Source organism: Pelodiscus sinensis, chromosome 24 (genome assembly GCF_052426305.1).
Source record: "Pelodiscus sinensis isolate ZL-2025 chromosome 24, ASM5242630v1, whole genome shotgun sequence".
NCBI classification, from domain to species: Eukaryota; Metazoa; Chordata; order Testudines; family Trionychidae; genus Pelodiscus; species Pelodiscus sinensis.
In genome coordinates, this window is record NC_143075.1 from 21,651,340 (window position 1) to 21,674,636 (window position 23,297).

A 23,297-nucleotide genomic window follows, 5' to 3' on the forward strand; every position below is an offset into this window, starting at 1 on the left:
TGCAGTGTGGGCCTGTGACTAAGGCAGGCTCCCTACCTGCCCTGGCTCTGTGCAGCTCCTGGATGCTCCTGCAGCCTCTAGGCGCAGTGAAAGGCTCCACACACTGCCATGTGGCAGCAGTGGTGGGGAGCGCCGTGGTCCGGGCAGCATTGAGTGCTGGCTGTCCAAGCCCCCTCCCCTCTGCCCGAGGTCCTGCCCCTTCCAAGAGAACCGAGCTGGTGACCCCCACCTTGCCCAGAGGCTTGGTATGGCTGCCAGCTCCCCAGGATACAGTGATTGACACACTGCACTTCTGGCATCCCGCCGGAGAGACCGGGACCCTGGCCCTGCCGAGCAAGCGAAGCACAGCTACCGGCTCCAGAGACGGGTCCCCCACGTGGAGAGTCCGCATGTGACCCTAGAGCAGGCCACGGTCTGCCTCCACGCTGGAGGTGCCGATCGAGGGCGGAACTGGCTCCTTGTTTCCTGTTGGAGAACTCAAAGGCAACTGAAAGGGAATGAAAGCAGCTGTGAGAAGGGCCAGCAAGGGGGCTCAGGCCGTGCGAGGAGTGAGGGGGGCTCAGGCCACGCAAAGGCAGGCCGTGCAAGGAGTGGGTGGGGCTCAGGCCGTGCAAGGAATGGGTGTGGCTCAGGCTGTGTGAGGAGCAAGGGGAGCTCAGGCCGTGCAAGGAGTGGGTGGGGCTCAGGCCGTGCAAGGAATGGGTGTGGCTCAGGCTGTGTGAGGAGCAAGGGGGGCTCAGGCCGTGCAAGGAGTTGGTGGGGCTCAGGCCATGTGAGGAGTGAGGGGGACTCAGGTCGTGCAAAGAGTGGGTAGGACTCAGGCCATGGAAGGAGTGAGGGGGTTCAGACTGCGCGGGGCAGGCCGTGCAAGGAGTAGGCAGCGCTCAGGTCATGCAAAGAGTGAGGGGGACTCAGGCCATGTGAGGAGTAAGGGGGGCTCAGGCCCTGTGAGGGGTGGGTGGGGCTCAGGTCGTGCGAGGAGTGAGGGGGGGGTCTCAGGCTATACAAAGGGTGAGGGGGACTCAGGCCCTGTGAGGGGTGTGTGGAGCTCAGGTCGTGTGAGGAATGTGCGGGACTCAGGCAGTGCGAGGAGTGAGGGATGCTCTGGCCGTGCAAGGAGTGAGGGATGCTCAGGCCGTGCGAGGAGTGGGCGGGACTCAGGCCGTGCGAGGAGTGGGCGGGACTCAGGCCGTGCGAGGAGTGAGGGATGCTCTGGCCGTGCGAGGAGTGAGGGATGCTCAGGCCGTGCGAGGAGTGAGGGGGGCTCAGGCCATGTGAGGCGTGAGGTGAGCAAGGCTTGGCTAAGATGCCTTCTGCATGACCTGCGTATGCTGGCAGGTGAGGGGCTGTGGCTGCACCAGGGAGCCTTGGGCAGTGGAGTCCCCCTGCACGGGTGGATAGCATGGGGATGCTGGAGGCTCCCTGGGGGCCTTAGGGAAAGGGCTGGGTGACCTCGGGGGTCTCCTGCAGCCTCCTTGCTAGGATGCAGGTCAGGCCCGTGCCAGGCCCAGCCAGGGAGCCTTTGTGTGCGGGGTGCAGGGGGGCCTGTGCCTGCCAGGGCTTATCCAAGCAGCTAATGTGTCCCCTGAGAGGAGGCTAAGCAGCCTGGACGACCCTGCAATTTCTCCAAACTATTTGCATGAAATACTGCTGGCGAGCAGCCCAGCCCCTGATTGGTTGTTGCTAGGTAACATCATAATCATCAGGAAATTAGGCTGCCCCCCCCTCGTGTGCGCGATTGCAGGGCTGTGCAGAGGCAGGCTGGGGGAGGGAGTGGAACAAAGAGAGATCAATGGGATGGTGCTGTACATGTGGACTCCACTGGCACCCAATTGCATCCTCCTGCAGGACCCGCTGCGAGGCTCCGGGGCTTGCTCCCGCAGCGGCCGGCGAGCCCTGGCGCTCTGAGTCTCCGGCAGCCGAGCCCTGCGCAGCAGACATGCAGCTGGAGCATGGACCGTCCAAGGCAAGTGTGCTTCGGAGGCAGCGTTTGCACGGTGTGCATGGCCATGTGCCCGGAGAGAGGGGCGTGTGCGGTGCGGGCCGGGGGCAGTGCTGTCTGTGCTGTGGGTGTTGACGTTTCCATGGACTCCGGCTGTGCATAAAGCCTCACAATCTAACCCGCTACGGGCAGCGGTGGGGAAATCTGGCTCCTCGGTGGCGTTCCTGTGGAGGGTGCTTAGGCCGTGGAGCAGGAAGCGCTTTGCCTGCTGAGCTGTCGCTGGGCTGTGCGTGGGTGTAGCATTGATGACCAGACCCGTGGGGCTTTACCCGTGCTCGGCATTTCCAGAGCACCGTGCAAATGCAGCCCCTCCGGCTTGCCTGGCCTAGCTGCCTTCCCAGAAGGCTCCCCCCTCTTCTAGCCTGGTCTGGGCCCCACTTTCTCCCACCCTTCCCAAGCTGCCTGTCGCCGGCTCCCTGTCAGCGTCGCGATAGCTGCTCAGCTGTGCCCATGGCGGAGCTGGGCGCAGTAATTGCTTTTTGCATACTCGGCACGGCCTGGCAGATTGATGGCCCCTCCTGGGCCATCCACTCGGCTCTTGCTCTATTCCACACGGGGTCTTTGGGAATCACCCACGGGCCTCCCCTCCCACTCCACGCCTGGCTCTGCTCATCGAATGTTCCCAGTAAGGCTCCAGTTGGCGTCTTAATTCTGTTTCCATTTAAAAGCTGTTCCTTTAATTTGAATGGGGAATGAATTAGCCTCTCCAAGGGGGGCTTCAGTTGGCCAGGGGATACAGCGTGATTGCTGGTGTGGGGTGCAAGGGGGGGGGCTTGCCACAGCTGCCAAGAGCCACAACTCATCCGCCCAGCCTGGGTGAGCCCCACTCCTGGTGCTGGGCAAGGCCTAGGAGACAAGGATGCCGAGAGGCCGGGCATCTTCTGTAGCCTGGCTAATCGAGTGTTGCACAGGGCAGCTGTGCTACTGGGGAGCTGCTCTGAAGCTGGCAGCCTGAGCCTGATACCTGGAGTGTGAGCTTCACTTCCTGACTCTCCCAGGGCTCCCTAGGCAGGTGCTGGGCAGATGTTCAGGTGTCTACAGAGGGAGACAGGCACTGGGCGGGATTTTCAGAGCACCAGGGGCCTTGCTGCCCCTGAACTCAGTGGGAATTCGGGGCTCCCCACCTTTGAAGGGTCCTTGCTCCTATGGGCAGCTGAGAAACATGGCCCTGGAAGTGTAAAGGCAGAAGGGCTGACTGACTGTCTTTAATATCTGAAAATGAATCTGTTCCCGGGTGCTAGAGAACTGAGGGTCTGTCTACACTAGCCCCCTAGTTCGAACTAGGGAGGCTAATGTAGGCATTCAAAGTTGCAAATGAAGTCGGGATTTAAATATCCCAGGCTTCATTTGCATCTTCCCAGGTGCTGCCATTTTTAAATGTCCCTTAGTCCGAACTCTGTGCCCGCAGTAGGTAGTTCGAATTAGGATCTCTGAGTCGAACTACCGGTACACCTTGTTCCACGAGGAGTAACAGTAGTTCGAATTAGAGATCCTAATTCGAACTACCTACTCCGTGCCGCGTGTAGCCACAGGGCACGGAGTTCGGACTAAGGGACATTTAAAAATGGCGGCACCCAGCAAGATGCAAATGAAGCCTGGGATATTTAAATCCCGACTTCATTTGCAACTTTGAATGCCTACGCCTCCCTAGTTCGAACTAGGGGGCTAGTGTAGACACACCCTGAGAGTCCTGCCTGCCCCTGCCCACCCAGCTCACCATGCTCTGAGCCCTTTGCTGCGCTTTCCACCAGTGTTCTGGTTCCTTCATCTTTTGGGGATCAAATTCCCAGGGAAGATTTGTTCTCGTGCCGGCATTGGAAGATGGGGCAGCAGCATGTGTCCGTCCGATTCAGGAGTGTTGGGGCCAGTGCATCCCGGGTACAGGCTGAAGTAGCCCCCAGCGCTGCCTTAAATTGCTTCCCTGCCTCGGTGGCTCTTCTGAAGCTGTGCATGGGCACAGGATCATCACGGCATAGGTCCATGGAGCCACAGCCATACTCCTGCCTCTGGTTCGCTCCCCCGGCCTGTCCCACCAAACTCCCTGCAGCTTCAGTGCTCCCTGCACTGGGGAAATCCCCAGGAGGGAGTCGTACGCCTGCTCTGGGATCCTGTCTTCCCTCTTTGTCTCAACCCCTTAGCCTAAATTGCAGTCCTAGCCTGGTTGTTTTTGTGGGGAGGAGAAATCGATGCTACAAATCACCTCTGAGTTTTTGGTGTAATCTGGTTTATTTAGCAAGACCGTGCAATGCCTTGAGCAAACATCAGCCATTTCCTTACTCAGAAATCCCAGCGCCTGCCCAGCCAGCCAGTCCTGTGCCCAAAAACCCTGCTAGTGCGTCCTGTCAGGGTCCCTCACAACGGCTTCTTGCCCCCAACCCTCGTGGCCTGTCCCACAGCCCCTGCCTGTGCAGCCCAGGCCTGGGGCAGGAGCTGCCGTTCTCTGCACCTGGGGCTGCTATGTGAAGAGGCCTGACTGCTGTTCCCATGGCGCCTGGAAGAGATGTCGGTCCTCATCGCCTCGAACCAGACCCACGGCTGGCTTTGGATCCTAGGTGGCAGCCATGAACAGCTTTCAGCACAGCCCTGCCCCCGCACCAGCCTGGGCCGTTGGGAAATGGTGAATGGGCCCCTGAAACCCACAGCTGCCCTGTTCCTCGTGGTGCTGACCACAGCAATGTGAAGGGGGGGGGCATGCTGCCTCGGAAAGGTCAAAGGGCACGATCTGTAATGACCATTCCCCCCGTGTCTCCAGCCATGTTGGATTGTCTCGTGTTCCTGGCTGGGACCTCTCGAGTGCTCAGTGGCCTTGCGGGCCCTGGGGGAGGGCAGTGCTGACCGTATAGAAGGGTCCCTCCACAGCATGGGAGATGGCATCATTTTCTCAAAGCCACGGACGTGCCCCTTGCTGGCTCTGCGGAGAGCTGCTCCTAGGGGCTCCATTTGGAGACTCTGGGTGCACACTTGTGGCTCCACATTACTGGACATGGGAGCCCCATCAGCTGTCTTTTGGCACGGACACCGTGACTTTTGTACCAGGCATGAGCTATTGAAGCCAACGTTTTGTATCAATCTAGGGAAGAAGAGATTGTCTGTGGAATTTCCAGCTCTCCGGTACACAGATGAGTCCTAGAGTCAGAGAACACTAGAGCTGGAAGGGACCTCGAGAGGTCATCGAGTCCAGTCCCCTGCCCTCCCGGCAGGACTCAGTACTGTCTAGGCCAGGGGTTCTGAACCAGGGGTCCATGGACCCCCCAAGAGGTACATGAAGCCAAGGGGTATGTGGACTGAAAAAGGTTCAGAACCGCTGGTCTAGACCATCCCTGGCAGGTGTCTGTCCAACCTGCTCTTCAATATCTCCAGAGATGGGGATTCCACAACCCCCCTGGGCAATTTATTCCAGTGTTTCACCACCCTGACAGGTAGGAACTTTTTCCTAATGTCCATCCTAAACCTCCCTTGCTGCAGTTTAAACCTGTGACAGGGCAGACAGGTCCTGCACTGGAGGGCAGAGAGTAGCCCAGGCCCAGTTGGCTGAGAAGGCCCCGTCCATCCAGGCATGCTCCCAGCGGAGCCAGAGCATAAAAGCGGAGGGAGCCCTGCAGTTAAGGGAGGTCAGCTGGGGAAGGAGTAGGCCAGGCTGCCCCTCCCTCAGTGTTCCTGCAGCAGCTGATGCAGCCACAGCCCACAGCCGGCCCAGGAGCAACCCCAGCAGCTCACCCGCCGCCTGGCGGAGAAGCACCCGCAACCCTAGCGCCAGCCTCAGACCAGGGCCTGTCCCGGAGGCCAGCTGGCCACAGAGGCGCCAGGACGGGGTAGGAGGACTAGTAAAGGAGCGCGGTGTGTGGCAGCAGGAATCCCCGCCGAGCGGGCAGGAGCGATTGTCTCTGCCTCGAGGGCCCTGGGCTGGGACCTGGTGGAGCGGGAGGGCCCGGTCCCCCTACCACCTTTTCCCCTACCCTGGACAATTACCCCCTGGCCAGGAGAGGCTTCCCTTAAAGGCTGTATATGCCCTAATAGAGAGACATGTACTTTGGGGTCGGACCTGAGGGGCCGTATATGCCCTAATAGAGAGACATGTACTTTGGGGTCGGACCTGAGGGGCCGTATATGCCCTAATAGAGAGATGTGAACTTTGGGGTCAGACTTGAGGGGCCGTATATGCCCTAATAGAGAGATGTGTACTTTGGGGTCGTACCTGAGGGGCTGTATATACCCTGATAGAGGGGCATGGAGGCCTGATGGAGGGGTGACGCGTGGAGACCTTAGCTGCCAAGGCGGTCCCAACACAGGGGGGAGGGTACATGCCCCCCAACAAAGCCCATTGCTTCTTGTCCTATCCTCAGAGGCCAAGGAGGACAGTTTTTCTCCCTCTTCCTTGTGACACCCTGAGAACTGACGAGACAACATTCAGGACCCTTTCCAAATTTTTCAAAAGAGGAGTGAACATTTCCAGGCACTAGAACATGGGTTCCCAAACTGGGAAGCCGTGCCTCCGGGGGGGGGGGGGCATGAAGAAATTCCAGGGGGGGTGCGAGGCTCAGTGATCGGGTGGCTCAGTGCCAGGGGAGCTGTGGGTGGCAGGTGCCTGCATCCTCCAGGCCGTAAGCGCATGGAATGGGCACGGAAGGGGGGAATTGTGGGTGCCGTCAGGCTGCGCCCAAGCTCGGGGAGCGTAACATTCCTGTGGATTGGCTGGGGACCTCCGCACTCACCCCGGGACGCACGGAGCAGGCCCTGTAGCGAGGAGATCCGGGGCTTTTGGGCTACCCCAGCCTTTTCAACCCTGGGTGGCAAAAGTTCATCTAGATTTAGCCACCCGACCCTGGCACCCACTGCAGACCTTGTCCGGCCCTTATGCACCAAGAGGGCTTAGAGGTGACTTGTCTGGCCAGCGGGGCGGCTTGGCAGTGCAGAACCCGCATCCGCTCCTCCCTTGACAGCCTCCTGTCAAGGGATATCCAGGCAGGGCTGCGAGTGGGGCCTGGTTGGAGTGTTAACCAGCACAAGTTAGAGCAGTCGCGGGGTGAGTGTAACTTGGGCCAGGATCTGAACCCCAGGGCCGGGGAGCCAGAAAAGCCTCAGGACTGAGCCCCAGACTCCCGAAATCAGGGGCTGCCTTGGAAACGCGGGCCTCGAAAGCCAGTTCCCAGTGACTTGGCAAGAAGCTGCTTTGCTGCCAGCCGCAGAAAACTGTAGGGAGCTTGGTAAGGCCAGAGAGGCCCTAGAGCCCAGTCCCCTATCAGCTCTCGGGAGTCCCTGGGCTGCCTGAGTATAAGCAGCCAAACCGGACATCCACTTCCCAGCCTGCTGGACTCATGGCCCGGCCCCAACCAGTGGGGCGAGCTGGAGCCCTCGTTTTCCCCGTCCCTTGGCAATTTCCTGTGTGGATCCAGCCCTTATCCAGTATCCTTGGCTCTCTCTCCTCCTCTTCCCCAATCTCTGCCCCTGGCCTTTCCCCTGGAATGCGGTGCGGGGCCATCCCTGTCCAGTGACGAGTCTCCCAGCAGAGCAGACTTTCCAGCACAGGCGGCTCTGTGCATCCTGGATCCAGCACTGCAGGGCAGCTGCCGGGAGGGCACGGGGGCACCCTGCTCTCTGTGCTCCCCTGACATCCCTGGAGCAGGCTGGGGCAGATGGGATAAAGCGCCCAGGCAGCCCCGGGCCCTTCTGCCGCTCAGACCCGCCCTCCAGCACCTCTTGGCCAGCGGGATCCGCTCTCCCGCAGGAGGTGAGCGTGTCTGTGGCTCTCCCTCAAGCAGGAGTCCTGCAGGACTAGCAGTGGGGCCAGGCATGGCTGGAGAGCCGGTGCTTGGGGGTCCTGGGAGCACGCGCATGCCCACGTGCCAGGCTGTGTGCCCCTGGCACCTGGGCACCCCATGGGGGCAGGGCCGAGTGGGAATGTTGGGACTGTGGCCACTGGAGCGAGCGGCTGTGGCTGGCCATGTGCAGCCGGGGCAGGATACGGCTGTGCGGTTTGCTGCTGCCCGTCGCTGGTGAGTGCCTCTGCGTGTGAGCGTCCGCGGCTCAGTCTGTCTCCCAGGGGCAGGGTGCGGCGCTGTGTCTGTCTGTCAGGGCAAGGGTGTGTGTGTGTAAGCTCTGTGTCCCCGTCTGGCAGGGCGAGGCTGTGTGTGTGTGTGTGTGTGTGTGTGTGTGTGTGTGTGTGTGTGTGTGTGTGTGTGTGTGTGTGTGTGTTTCGCAGGGGCAGGGTGAGGCATTGTGTGCGTAGGGGCCTGCTTCTCACTTCAGTTCAATGTGGCCTTATCAGCACAGGCACCTTGGCAAGTGTTCACGTGGGAGACGGGAGGCGTTCGAGGTGCGTGCCAGAGGCGCCCAGCGGGCCTGTCTCCCGGATCCAGCCCTGACCCTGGAGCCGGCCTCTGTCTCTGCTAGAGCCAGGGGGGCAAAACGGGGCCGTTGTCCCAGAGCCGAGATGTTCTGAGGAAATGGAGACGCTTTGCCAGCAGCCTGCCCTGGCGCGTGTGCTCTGAGCGTGTCTCTGTGCCCGTGCGGGCTGCCTGTGCCTCGCCCTTTCCCTCAGGCAGCTCAGAGCCCTGGCCCCCTCTCCGCGGAGCCATTGGCCCCACATGTCCGTCACTAACTGCTTCCCGCCACCGCTCTGGGCAGGGCTCCTCTGAGACTTGTCCCCACTGTCCTGCCCCACAGAGTCCAGCCAGCTCAGGTCTTGGTTCTGGGCCCTCCCTGCCTGCCCAGCTGCCCCGGCCAGTGGCCTCAGCCTGAGGATGGGGGTTGGGGTTGCTCTAACTTGGCTCTAGCAACCCCCACTCACAGGGTGGCAAGTGGATGTCCCTGACCCTTGCTCTTGGGGCAAGGGGGCAGGTGGGTGGAGGCTAGAGCTCTGTGAGCCTGGTTTCTACCCCCACCTCTGCCCCGGGCTCCGAGTGTGGCCTCAGGCTCTGGGCTGGGTCCTCTCTCGCCCTGGGGTAGGGGGCTTAGGAGGGTTAATCAAAGTGTCTTTGCAAGAGGCTTGCCTGCCAAAAATGCAATGAATTGCGGGCTCGGGTTGCTGAATTGATTGATACAATCTTCGTGCCAGCTCCAGCGCTCCGGCCTGGCGGCTCACACGCACCGAGCATCGAAAGGGCCGGAAAGACGTTCCAGAGATTCCCAGCGTTAGGAACGGTCCAGTGTCAGGGTGTGAGCGTCCCCCGGGCTTGCCAAGCCCAGCTGGCACTGGGGTCCGGCGTCGGCGTGCAGGGCCCTGGCGGGAGTTGCAGAGAACCTAGAGCGGTGGTGGGAAGGAGCTCAGCACCTTTCAGGGCCTGCCTCGGGGAGCCGACAGCGCTGGGGCTGTGCACGACTCCCTGCCGGGCTGCGGGCAGGCTGGCCCTGGGAGCTCGGGCTGCGTTGGCACGCCGGATCTCGCACTGCTCAGCGGGCGCAGTGTTGCACCGACAGACAAGCGAGTGGAGGGGCCGAGACTCGCGGGGCAATGGTGAGCGTGCCTGAGGCCGGGGGAAGCGCTGGCAGCCGGTTTCGCTCTTTGCCTGGCTCCCAGACTGCAATGGGGGGGGGACCCCTCAGACAGAGCCCTCCCCCTCCCAGGGAGCGCGGCAAAGCCCCTTGGCTTTCTGTCTCCCTGGGCCGACCCTGCCCTGCAGAGCTCCATCAGCTGCAGGAGGGAGCCCAGCTGCCCTCTCCGGTTCTGCCCGCTCACCCCGCAAGGCCTCAGTGTCGGAGCTGACCAACGCACATGCCATGCGGCTCCTCCACTCATCCCCCCAGGAGCCAGGCGCCCAGGGAGGCTTTGGATGGGGGCAGGGGGATTGCAGGAGATGGTGGGTTTCCCAGGAACTGCTAGCCCAGCCCGGCACCCATCCCCTCATGCCCCTCAGTCCTGACTCCCAGCCCAGGGCTCTCCCCTCCCCCAGCTCTGCTGTTACCCCTCAGCATGGCCTGCAGCCCCCTCCTCTCCCAGCGCAGGGCTCCCCCCCCCCGCTCTGCTGTTACCCCTCAGCCTGGCCTGCAGCCCCCTCCTCTCCCAGCGCAGGGCTCCCCCCCCCCCCCCGCTCTGCTGTTACCCCTCAGCATGGCCTGCAGCCCCCTCCTCTCCCAGCGCAGGGCTCCCCCCCCCCCCCCGCTCTGCTGTTACCCCTCAGCCTGGCCTGCAGCCCCCTCCTCTTCCAGCCCAGAGCTCTCCTCCCCCCCAGCTCTGCTGTTACCCCCGCCATCCAAGCCCCGGGCTTCCCCTGCCATGCTGCCTGTGCCTCCAGTTCCCGCCCGCGAGTCCCCAGTGTTCCAGCCCCGTCTCGCTCGCCTGCCCCACGGGATTCCCTGGTGACATGGAAATCGGGCATGGAGAACACGGGCGCTGCCCTTGTGTCCGTCTGAGAGCGGGGGCTGGGTCACCGCCCAGCATCTGCCCTGCTTTGCCCAGGCTGCGCGTGGCACCCACGTGCCAGCAGCCCAGAGCACCGCGGCCCGGCAGTCCGGCGACGGCTGGCCGGGGACATGACAGCCAGCAGGGTTAAAGGAGAACGGAGGCCCGCGCCCCTGGCATGAAGGAGGGATGGGGGTTCCTGCCAGGGCGCGAGACTCGATCCCGGCTGCTCTCGGCGCTGCCCGTCTGTCCCGCAGCCTCTCGCTCTGGGGCCGGGCAGTCAGAAATGCAAATGTTATTGCTGCTTGCCCCGTCCCGGCGGGCGCGTTTCCTGGCCAGGCCCCCCAGCCGGCCCAGCCCCCTCCCCCTGCCCCATCCCACCAGGAAACGGGACCCAGACCCCGGCCGCCTTTGAAGTGTGTTTGTGTAAGCAAGGCAGCAGGCCTGCGCCCCGCGTTGGGCGGGGGAGGAGCTGGGCCCGGCTGAGGAGGTGTGAGGAGAAGGGTCGGCGATGGCGAGAGACGGAGCCGGGTGGGCGCGGGCGGCAGGCACCAGGCCTCTGGTGAGTCTTGTCCCTCGTGGTGTGCGCCGTGCGTGGGGAGATCCCGGGGGGCTCTGGGGGGGGCGCAAGGGAAGGACAGACTGAAGGGAGGAGACTGGGGGGCCAGGCCTGGGAAGGTCTGCAGCAGGGCAGTGGGGGCGGGGTTGGTGTGTTAGCATGCGGGGGGGGGGGGAGGCTTGCAACAAATTTGTGGATTCCTGGGGGGGGAGCAGGGAGCTCCCCCCCATCACACTCACGACTGAGGGAAGGGTGCGCTCTGAAGCAGCTACTAGCCTGGTCTGGGGTTTGCACACTCACAAACCCACACGCATACTCACCCCAGACACGCTGTGCGCACACACTCACAAACCCACACACACACTCACCCCAGACACGCTGTGCGCGCACACTCACAAACTCACACGCACACTCACCCCAGACACGCTGTGCGCACACACTCACAAACCCACACGCACACTCACCCCAGACACGCTGTGCACACACACTCACAAACCCACACACACACTCACCCCAGACACGCTGTGTGCGCACACTCACAAACCCACACGCACACGCACCCCAGACACGCTGTGCGCACACACTCACAAACCCACACACATACTCACCCCAGACACGCTGTGCGCGCACACTCACAAACCCACACACACACTCACCCCAGACACGCTGTGCGCACACACTCACAAACCCACACGCACACTCACCCCAGACACGCTGTGCGCACACACTCACAAACCCACACGCACACTCACCCCAGACACGCTGTGCGCGCACACTCACAAACCCACACGCACACTCACCCCAGACACGCTGTGCGCACACACTCACAAACCCACACACACACTCACCCCAGACACGCTGTGCGCACACACTCACAAACCCACACGCACACTCACCCCAGACACGCTGTGCGCGCACACTCACAAACCCACACGCACACTCACCCCTGACACGCTGTGCGCACACACTTGCAAACCCACACGCACACTCACCCCAGACACGCTGTGCGCGCACACTCACAAACCCACACGCACACTCACCCCAGACACGCTGTGCGCACACACTCTCAAACCCACACGCACACTCACCCCAGACACGCTGTGTGCACACACTCACAAACCCACACGCACACTCACCCCAGACACGCTGTGCGCGCACACTCACAAACCCACACGCACACTCACCCCAGACACGCTGTGCGCACACACTCACAAACCCACACGCACACTCGCCCCAGACACGCTGTGCGCACACACTCACAAACCCACACGCACACTCACCCCAGACACGCTGTGCGCACACACTCACAAACCCACACACACACTCACCCCAGACACGCTGTGCGCACACACTCACAAACTCACACACACACTCACCCCAGACACGCTGTGCGCACACAGTCGCAAACCCACACGCACACTCACCCCAGACACGCTGTGCGCACACACTCACAAACTCACACACACACTCACCCCAGACACGCTGTGCGCACACACTCACAAACTCACACACACACTCACCCCAGACACGCTGTGCGCACACACTCACAAACCCACACGCACACTCACCCCAGACACGCTGTGCGCACACAGTCGCAAACCCACACGCACACTCACCCCAGACACGCTGTGTGCACACACTCACAAACCCACACGCACACTCACCCCAGACACGCTGTGTGCACACACTCACAAACTCACACACACACTCACCCCAGACACGCTGTGTGCACACACTCACAAACTCACACACACACTCACCCCAGACACGCTGTGTGCACACACTCACAAACTCACACACACACTCACCCCAGACATGCTGTGTGCACACACTCACAAACCCACACACACACTCACCCCAGACACACTGTGCGCACACAGTCACAAACCCTCACGCACACTCACCCCAGACACGCTGTGCGCACACACTTGCAAACCCACACGCACACTCACCCCAGACATGCTGTGCGCGCACACTCACCCCAGACACGCTGTGCGCGCACACTCGCAAACCCACACGCACACTCACCCCAGACATGCTGTGCGCGCACACTCACCCCAGACACGCTGTGCGCACACACTCACAAACCCACACGCACACTCACCCCAGACACGCTGTGCACACACACTCGCAAACCCACACGCACACTCACCCCAGACACGCTGTGCGCACACATTTGCAAACCCACACGCACACTCACCCCAGACATGCTGTGCGTGCACACTCACCCCAGACACGCTGTGCGCACACACTCACAAACCCACACGCACACTCACCCCAGACACGCTGTGCGCACACACTCACAAACCCACACGCACACTCACCCCAGACACGCTGTACGCACACACTCACAAACCCACACGCACACTCACCCCAGACACGCTGTGCGTGCACACTCGCAAACCCACACGCACACTCACCCCAGACACGCTGTGCGCACACACTCGCAAACCCACACGCACACTCACCCCAGGCACGCTGTGCGCGCACACTCACAAACCCACACGCACACTCACCCCAGACACGCTGTGTGCCCACAAGCTCACAAACACTCTCCCTCCCCCTGCTGCATGCACACCCATTCACCCCAAATGCAAACCACACACACACAAAGACACCCCCTAGCATGCGCACATGCTCACATAGCAGCACACAGAAACCACACACACACATGCCTGTTGTACTTGGGGTCCCAGCCCCGGTGGTGCTGGCTTGAGGGAGCGGATTATTTCCCGGCCCGGCTGCTTGCCAGGGATGGGAGGGCGGGACTCTGGGCAGGGCACGGCAGGGCGGGCTGCGTGGGGCAGGTGTGGGCCGTGCCGTGGGTGGATCGGTTTGGCAATGGCCTGGCGGCTCGCTGTTGCACTAGAGACACTAAGGAACCAGGCAGGTCAGCAGCAGCTACATTCCCTGGGCAAAGCAGGTGGGGCTGTGCAGTGAGCTGGAGGGAAGGTGCCCTCACTGGGCCAAGACTGGAGGCCGTGGGTCAGACATAGCTGCCCAGCTGGGTCCACATCGGCCAGTCACGGGGCTGTCTCTTTCCCCAGCACGAGGCCGTCCCTGCTCCCAGCCCCAGAGCCCCTGGGGTGCAGGAGCCCTGATCTTGTGCACTGGTGAATTCACGAGGGCACAAACACTCACACAGCCAGGGACTAAAGTTTCAATGGGGGCGGGCGCAGGGGGCAGCTGGCCCCAGGCTGGGAGCTCTATCGGGATGAGTAAGAGAAGTCACACACACACACACACACACACACACACACACACACACACACACACACACACACACACACACACACACACACACACACACACACACGCGCCCTCCAGGAAGGCCCAAGGCAGATCTGCGGGTGTCCGGTGGGGGCAGGGACAGAAATCCACATCCAGGACTGCAGCCAGCCTCCCGGCCTGCCAGGAAGGGGTTAATGCGGGCTGGCGCCCTGGCAGACGCTGGTAACCCTACACTAATGCGCTGGCCGGACAGAGCCAGGCGAGGTGTCTCTGAAGGGAGCAAGGGTCATGTGTCAAGAGGGCTCCCGCAGGAGACGTTTCCTTTGCCCTCCTCCAGACACCGCCCTGCCGGGCCTCCGCCCCGCTCTGGGACAGCATCCACCTGCGGGACAGACTGCCCCCGCCTCGCTGGCGGCCCGGGGCTGGGGCACCTGCCGGAGGGAAAGGGTTAATGGCATCTCCCCCTCCCCCGGCCCGTTTCCCCTCTTTGCAGCGGGCCAGTGCCCACAGCCTTGGCCAGGGCAGCGGGGCTCAGCTGCGGGGTGGGGCAGCCTTGGAATGCAGTGGGGAAGGGGGCTGTAAGCAGGGCTCTCGCGCTGGATGAGTGTCAGTACCGTGCGCGTGCGCTTGGTGTCGGGGGTGTTCCCCCGCCTGACCCTGGGGCTGTGCATGGGTTGTAGGTCCACTGGGGAGTTCCTGTCCAGTTATAGGGGGTGTTCCCAGGACTGACCTTGGGGCTGTACAAGGGCTGTAGGTCCGCCAGAGGTGTTCTGTCCTGTAACAGGGGAGGTGTTCCCTGGCCTGACCCTGGGGCTGTGCATGGGCTGTAGGTCCACTGGGGGTGTTCCCAGAACTGACTCTGGGGCAGTGCATGGGTTGTAGGTCCGGAGGGGGGTTCCTGTCCAGTTATAGGGAGTGTTCCCAGGACGGACCTTGGGGCTGTACAAGGGCTGTAGGTCCGCCAGAGGTGTTCTGTCCTGTAACAGGGGAGGTGTTCCCCCGCCTGACCCTGGGGCTGTGCATGGGCTGTAGGTCCACTGGGGGTGTTCCCAGAACTGACTCTGGGGCAGTGCATGGGTTGTAGGTCCGTTGGGGTGTTCCCACCCTGCCCTAGATCACAACTTCCCTCCAGACTCTGCACCCCCTGCTACACCCCTCCCCAGGCCAGAATCCTCTCCTGCACCCAGACCCTTCCTGGACCCCGTACTGCAATCCCCTGCCCCAGGTCACACCCCACCCTTCCCCCACACTCCCTATCAGACCCCGCCCCCTCTCCTGCAGCCCAGTCCCCTACCCCGAGCTCCCTTCTGCACCCAACCTCATCCCAGACCCTGCCCCCCCTCCATGGAAAAGGGCAGCCCTTGGCCCTTACCAGCATCTTGGCATCCCCCCCCCCCACTTTACTGCCCACCCTTGCCCTGCGTGGAAGAACACCCTGGTGCCCAGAGGAGCGGCTGAAAGATGCAAGGCATGGAGCAAGATTGACAAAGGAGGAGATTTACAGCAGTGCCACGCACCACAGGGGGACTCCCGGGTCTCCACTGGCCTTTGTCTGCTAAAGGCAGAGCAGTTCCTGGAGCTGTAAATTCCCCTCTCCCCAGGCCCTCTGGCCAGAAACTCCATCCCCACGGCCATTTCCACTGCCGGGCCCATCGCAGCAGGACTGCCCATAAAAACAACATTTGTCTGCTCAAGCCCATAAAAGAGCCAGGGCCAGGCGGTGGGGTAAAGAAACTGGCTTCAGTTTCAGCCAGGCTCAGCAGAGTCCTGGGGACTGTGGCCCCTAGTGGAGAGAGTGTCTGCTCCAGTGACAGGAAAAGGAGAATGAATGAGGCTGCAGGAGAGACTGGCTGGGAGAGCTGAAGCTACCTCTCCACGACAGGTTTTTTGCACAAAAACCCGCGGAGCGTCCACACCTCAAGTGCATTTTTGCACAAGTAAATTGACCGTGAATCGACAGAACAGAGGGCCTTTTGTGGTGGAGGGATTCCTCTTTCTACAAGGAATAACTCCTTTCTGTGCAAGCGCTCTCGTGCAAAAAGCTGTGTGTGGACGGGGAACAGGAGGTTTTTGTGCAAAAAGCACCACTCGAAAGACGCACGGGTGCCCTGGTGGCTATTCTGTGCATAGCAATCAGCTTTCTCACGAGAGAGCGGCCATACAGTCTGGACGCTTTCTTGCGCACAAGCGCATCGCTTTTCCGATGCACTTGTGCAGTGTGGACGTGCTCTTGTGCAAGACGTTTTTGCCGAAGATCTCTTCCGCCAAAAGCTTCTTGCGCAAGAAGCCTGCCGTGTAGACGTAGCCTGAGGGCAGGAAGAGAAGTCTGTGCTGGTGATGAAGGGGAGGGAGGAACCGGAGAAGGCTCTCTGGGCCAGATCCTCAGCTGGGGTAAATCTGCCCAGCTTCTTGGCCTTCACTAGGCCCGTACTGGATGTGCACTGCGCCCGGCAACTCCAGCTGGAAGGGTCTAACTCACGAGGCAGTGAAGGCATCTGCTGGAGAAAGGTGGCTGGAGCTGTCACATATCCTCACGCCCGGCTCTGCCAGAGCCCAAGGCGTTCCGCCCGAGTAAGAGCAGCGGGGCTGGGGGCAGAAGGACGAGGGTGTTGGGGGTCGCTATGGGAGGGAGGGGCTGGCGGAGTACGAAAGGGGCAGTAGTAAACGCAGCGGGTGCCAACCCGCAGGGAAGAGTCTGCCCTGGAACTAGGCAGGTCTGGATCAGCCGGCTGTGTGACGCTCGTTTCCAGGAAGTGAGTTCTTCAAACAGCAACAGAATTCCAAAACCAGCGGGCTAAGTCGATGGAGGTTCGGTCCCTCGATGGCTAGTAGCCAGGCTGGGCAGGGAAGGTGCCCGAAGCCACGGCTGGGAATGAGGGAAGTTCATTCCTCAAGCACCGGGCATTGGCCACTGGAGAAGACAGGATCCTGGACTAGGGGGCCTTCTGATGGTCTTATGGGTTCTGAACCAGGGCACAGGAGGGGACAGAGCTCAGGGCTGGGACACGGGAGTCCCGGGTCCTCCTGACTGCCCCACCCTGTGCCTCAGTTTCCCCATCTATAACAGTAATAGACTGCCCACCTGCACAACGTGTGGTGAGGCTCCGTGATGGGAGCTGGGCACTATTAGGCTCCCGATGCCCTGGGGAAGGGGCGCGTCCCTGTGGGCTGAAAGGCCACGTGATGCTCAAGGTCCAAAAGAGAAAACAGGGTGATCCTGGCAGTTCGTCCCTCCCAGGGCCAGAAGGCACCACTGATCCTGCTTAGCCCAGCCAGGGTCCTGCCCCAGGTAACGCCTAGAGCAGAGCTTCCCGAGACGCCCCCAGCCACCATGCCCCGGGGCAATTGTTCCCATGGTTACTTACCCCGACTGCTAACCATTTACCACATTGCCAGTCTTTGTCCAGCTTCAGCTCCCAGCCATTGGCTCGTGTGAGACCTTCCACTGCCAGGCTCCTGGGGCAGAGCCGCTACATCCCCTCCTCGTGTGAACGGGGGGACTGGGCAGGATCTGGCTGCACCCTGCTCCTGCACGGGACAGCGGCGCCAGCGCGCTGGGGGGAGTTCGTTGTGGGGACCAGGAGCAGGTTTGGTGCGGCCGGTCCATCCTCGGGGGTGCCCCGTGGGGGGAACACCTCCATCTCTGCTGGCGGGAATTTGGGAAGCGCCGTGTCCCTCTGCCCAGCGCCGGCAGCACCACAAGCATTTCCTGTGGCAAAACAGCTGCTTGTGTTTCTTCCAAATCAGCAAAAGGCGTCCCATGTAGGGCACAGCATGTAGGGTTCAGCTTCGCCTGTTGTGCCGTGCGGCGTGGTGGGGGCCGAGGGGCAGCCCCTAGTCCTGCTAGCCGCGGCCTGGGTGGGGCTAGAGGGCAGGGGCCTGACGGCTCAGATCTGCACAATGAGCTAGGCCAAAGGGGGCGCCTGGCAGGGGGTGCAGCCCATGCTGGCTAGGGGGATAATGGACAGACACTCCCTGGGGCTCTGGCCAGGGGGTGCAGCACATGGGCCTTGGCTCACTGCAGTCACGGCAGGCTCCTAGCCCCAAATCAGTCACTGCTGGGTCCTGCTGCTCAGTCCAGACTCCACCATGGAGCCGAATTTCATGTCAGTGAAAGGGACGTCTGGCAGGCTGGGGCACGCTCCCTGGGCACCGTCTGTCTGTCTGGGGCACGCTCCCTGGGCACCGTCTGTCTGTCTGGGGCACGCTCCCTGGGCACCATCTGTCTGTCTGGGGCACGCTCCCTGGGCACCGTCTGTCTGGGGCACGCTCCCTGGGCACCGTCTGTCTGTCTGGGGCACGCTCCCTGGGCACCGTCTGTCTGGGGCACGCTCCTTGGGCACCATCTGTCTGTCTGGGGCACGCTCCTTGGGCACCATCTGTCTGTCCAGGTAGGGCACGCTCCCTGGGCACCGTCTGTCTGGGGCACGCTCCCTGGGCACCATCTGTCTGTCTGGGGCACGCTCCTTGGGCACCATCTGTCTGTCCAGGTAGGGCACGCTCCCTGGGCACCGTCTGTCTGGGACACGCTTCCTGGGCACCGTCTGTCTGTCTGTCTGTCTGTCTGGAACATGCTTTCCGGGCACCATCTGTCTGTCCATCTCAGGCATGCTTCCTGGGCACTGGCCGTCTGTCCTTCTGGGGCACGTTCCCTGGCCACTGTTTGTACATCTGTGGCATAGTCCCTGGACAACATCTATCTGTCCATCTGGGGTATGCCTCAGGGCACCATCTGTTTGCCTGGCTGGGGCACACTTCCTGGGCGCCATCAGTCGGTCCACGTGGGGCACGCTCCTTGGACACTGTCCGTCTGTCCAGCTGGTGAACACTCCTTGGGCACCATCTGTCTGTCTGTCTGGGGCACACCCCTGGGCACCATCTGAGGCATGTTCTCTGGGCACCGTCTGTCTCTGCGCACTCCCTGGGCGCTGTCCATCTGCCCGGCTGGAGCTTGACTCCTGGGCACTGTCTGTCGGTCTCCCTGGGTCATGCTCCCTGGGCACCATCAGTCTGTCCATCTTCAACACACTCTCTGGGCACCGTCCGTCTGTCCATCCGGGGCACATTCCCTGGGACCATCTGGCTGCCCAACTCGGGCACGCTCCTTGGGCATCGTCCAGCTGGGGCATGCTTCCTGGGCACCATCCGTCTGTCTGTTAGGGGCACGCTCCGTGGGCACTTTCTGTCTGTCTGCTTGTCACATGCTCCCTGGGCACTGTCTGTCTGCCCAGCTGATGCCCGGCCCCACAGCATTGATGCCCCCGCGAGCCCTTTCTTTAGCAGTGGTTTTGGTTTTCCCACGTCTCACCTTAGAAACGAAACTGACTTGTGGGGAGTTCCCCGAGTAATCTCCATTTCCTGGGGGCCGGTTGGTGGAAGTTCCTGGGTGATACAGTGATAGAGATACAGTGAGAATGCCCCAGGTGCGCCGTGGGGATCCGTCAGCCAACGTGGGCCGTGTCCTTCCCTCCCCAGGGTCACTTGGAGCATTCGCTGGCTGGGAACAGGAGGCCGGGGAGGGGGCTGCTGTGTCAGTAGCCCCTGCCCGGCAGCCCCCACCCTTCACCTCCAGAGCAACACCTGGAACGGCGGGGGGAGGACTGGTGGGCTGACCATGGGCGCACGGCCCTCTCCTTGGCGTCTGGGCACGTGATCTGGCTGCAGGGACATGCAAGCACAGGGATTGCGTGGGGTGCGCAGGCTGGGAGCTACTCTCCTTGCGCACATGAGGGACACACACTGCAGAATTCCGCACCAAGCCTTTGTCTACCCAGATCAGTTTAAAGTGCGGCCTGGGTTAGGGAGAGCGTGGTCACGGCACAGGCGCTGGGAGAGAGCTCCGCTCGTGTGCCGTGCAAAGCACCTTGGCCAGGGGGTACTAACAGCCTGGGGCGAGGCTGTAGCCTGGTTCCCACTGGCAGGGTTTTCACACCCCCAAGCCGGAAAGTCACAGCCCTGAAACGGGTCAGAGTGGACTCGTCCCGAGCAACTCTCCAGCCCTGGTCAGGCAAGACGCATCATTCCCAGCCTCTGGGGCGGGGGTCAGTAGTGGGTCCCAGGTCTGCACGCCAGGGGCAGGAGTTAAGGGATCACAAGGCCAGGGTCCGGCCAGGATGAGAGGCCGGGGCGTTCCCTGTTTAGGATCGAGAGGCAGGTCAATGTCAGGCTGGAACCATACAAAGCCAAGTAACACAGTAACTGGCTGGGACAGGGTGTACTCAGAGTCCCCTGCTGACCCCGGCCTCCATGCTACGCTGCATGCCGCGGGGAGCCCGGGATCAGCTGCGGAGTCCCCAGCTGACCCAGGGCTACCTGGCTTTGAAATGCACAAGAGCCCCTGCTGGGGACTCTTTGGAGACAGGACTTCCTGCTGGCCCCGGGCCGTACACAGAGTCCCGCATTCCTCCTTGGAAATGTACAAGAGCCCCAGCAGTTGCATTGCTAGATACTCCAACTGCTAGGCTGCACTGCCCCGGGGAAGTGGTGTTACTAGAGACTCCGGCTGCTAGGCTGCACTGCCCCGGGGAAGTGGTGTTACTAGAGACTCCGGCTGCTAGGCTGCACTGCTCCGGGGAAGTGGCATTGCTAGATACTCCAACTGCTAGGCTGCACTGCCCCGGGGAAGTGGTGTTTCTAGAGACTCCGGCTGCTAGGCTGCACTGCCCCGGGGAAGTGGTGTTACTAGAGACTCCGACTGCTAGGCTGCACTGCCCCGGGGAAGTGGTGTTACTAGAGACTCCGGCTGCTAGGCTGCACTGCCCCGGGGAAGTGGTGTTACTAGAGACTCTGGCTGCTAGGCTGCACTGCTCCGGGGAAGTGGTGTTACTAGAGACTCCGGCTGCTAGGCTGCACTGCCCCGGGGAAGTGGTGTTACTAGAGACTCTGGCTGCTAGGCTGCACTGCCCTGGGGAAGTGGTGTTACTAGAGACTCCGGCTGCTAGGCTGCACTGCCCCGGGGAAGTGGTGTTACTAGAGACTCCGGCTGCTAGGCTGCACTGCCCCGGGGAAGAGGGACCCTGGTGTAAGCCGTGTCTGGGTTGCAGAATATATGGCCAGGAGGCCCAGGGGCTCAACAGTGCCCCCCGGACAAGGGAACTGCCCTGTGACACAGGCCAAGGCTCTGTCTGCGTGGGGCAACCCCTGGCTAGGAAGGGTCACTTGGCCAGCCAGGGAGCTGCAGTGTTTCCTGGGCCGTATGTGCTGCTTACTCCACCACTGCACTCCCTGGCGGTGCCCCTGCGGGGGCCTGGTGGCAGGGTGAGGGCAGTGGCTGCCCCAGGGTCCTTACCGGCAGCCGAGATGACCAGTGACTGGATCCGACTAACACGGGTTCAATCGGGGATCTGGGGCCGTGACTCCTCCCATCAAGGCGGAGGCGCCTTCCAGCGGGCGGCCGAACCAGACTCCAGAGGGGGGTTCGTCCATGGCACAGAGTCTCCTCCCCTCCCTGATTCCCGGCAGGACTGGGGTGAGTGGCACCGGGATGGATGCTGTGCCCAGCATGCGGCCATAATGCAGTGACCGGACTCCGCTGCAGGCAGCTGGGTCTCCACTGGGACATCCAGCAGCAGCCTGCGGCCCAGGGCTGGGGCCTTCCTCCACTTCCTCAGGGTTGCCACTCACCCTGCCCTATGCCAGGACACCCCTACCAGGAGGCACCTGAAGTGCCCTCCAGCCAGGCGAGCTGAATTCCCACAGGCCTGGGAACAGCCGCTATGGGCAAATACCATTGTCAGGATCTTTTTTGTTCCTAATATATTTTAAAAACCACTTCTTACTGTCCTTAACTCTGAACCATAGAATTTGCCACACATCCCTTTGCTTCCCTTATCAATGTTCTACAGTTCCTAACTTCTGATTTGTATTCATCACTATCATTTTTACTTTTATGACATTTTATAAATGTTTTATTTTTTTACAGCTGCCTTCACTTTGCTGTACATTAGGTTGGTTTTTTTAAATCAGTATGGCCTTGATTCTGGCTTTTGAGGTATCTTATAAAATCTTATCATTCACATTTTGCTGATTGAATTATTATTCCCAGCTGAATTGGCTCATAACTGTGTTTCAGCTGTGTCTATACCACAAAGCTGAAACACAGTTATGAGCCAAGGACAGTAAGAAGTGGTTTTTAAAATATATTAGGAACAAAAAAGATCCTGACAATGGTCTTTGCCCATAGCTATATGGAAATGGTATGGTTATCCATAATAATGCAGAAAAGGCAGAAGTGCTCAATAAATATTTCTGTTCTGTATTTGGGGGGAAAGCAGATGAGGTAGTCTCTGTGCACAGCGATAATCACACTCTTTCTATTTCACTAGTATCTCTAGAGGATGTTGAACAAAAATTACTCGAGTTAGGACCATTTTAAATCAGCAGGTCAGATAATTTGCCCCCAAGAGTTTGAAAAGAGCTGCCGGGGGAGTTTGTTGCGTTTCACTAAGTCTTGGCGCACTGCGGCAGTTTCAGATGACTGGAAGAGAGAGAACGTTGTGCCACCTTTTAAAAAAGTGGCTGGAGTGATCAAGTAACTGTCGGCCTGACACCCATCCCAGACTGGATAATGGAGTGACCGATGCAGGACTCGTTTAATAAGGATAATATAATTAATTCAAATTAACATGGGTGTGTGGAAAAGAGATTCTGCCAAACTACTTGGCTCTCTTTGAGGGTGGGACAGGGCCTTCGGGTGGTAAGCTGGTCTATCTGAAGTCAGAGTTTTCTGTCAGGTGTTTGGCTTGGTACCGAACACTTGGATTACGAAGGGGAATGATAGAACATTAACATGCTGCGTGAGAAATGGATGAAACCCTGCCCGTTCTGTGGTGCAGGGCTCTGGCTGGCAGGATGTCTGACTATTGGGTCGCAGCGGTCCTTCTGGTCTTGGAATCTGTGGCCCTTGGTCAGGGCTGTCCTACCCAGCCTGAGCACCTGCCCCATGGGGGGGGGGGGGGGGCTGTGCTCAAGGGCTGTGGGCCAGGGGGGTAGGACCTGTGGAAGGGGGGCAGGCCCAGGACTGGAGAGGCAGGAGCTTTGTGAGACAAACCTAGCACTAGTCTGTGGGGGGCAGGCTCAGGACTAGTCTGTGGGTGGGGGCAGGAGCTGTGGGAGGGCAGGTCCAGGACTGTGGGGGCGCAGGAGCAACAGGGGGCAGGAGCTGTGGG

At 61.0% G+C, this 23,297-nt stretch overlaps 1 protein-coding gene across 5 annotated transcripts in view; it reads left to right on the plus strand.

Annotated features, from left to right (window-relative positions):
• Positions 1–23,297, plus strand: part of PHC2 (polyhomeotic homolog 2) — a 112,905-nt gene that overhangs the window by 23,355 nt on the left and 66,253 nt on the right. Inside the window, exon 2 of one of the 5 annotated variants that reach the window (XM_075906848.2) lies at positions 1,849–1,966. The exons of the other annotated variants lie outside the window; for them this stretch is intronic. The gene's annotated coding sequence lies outside the window, so the exon portion shown is untranslated. The remainder of the gene's footprint in view (positions 1–1,848; positions 1,967–23,297) is intronic. 5 annotated transcript variants of the gene reach the window in all.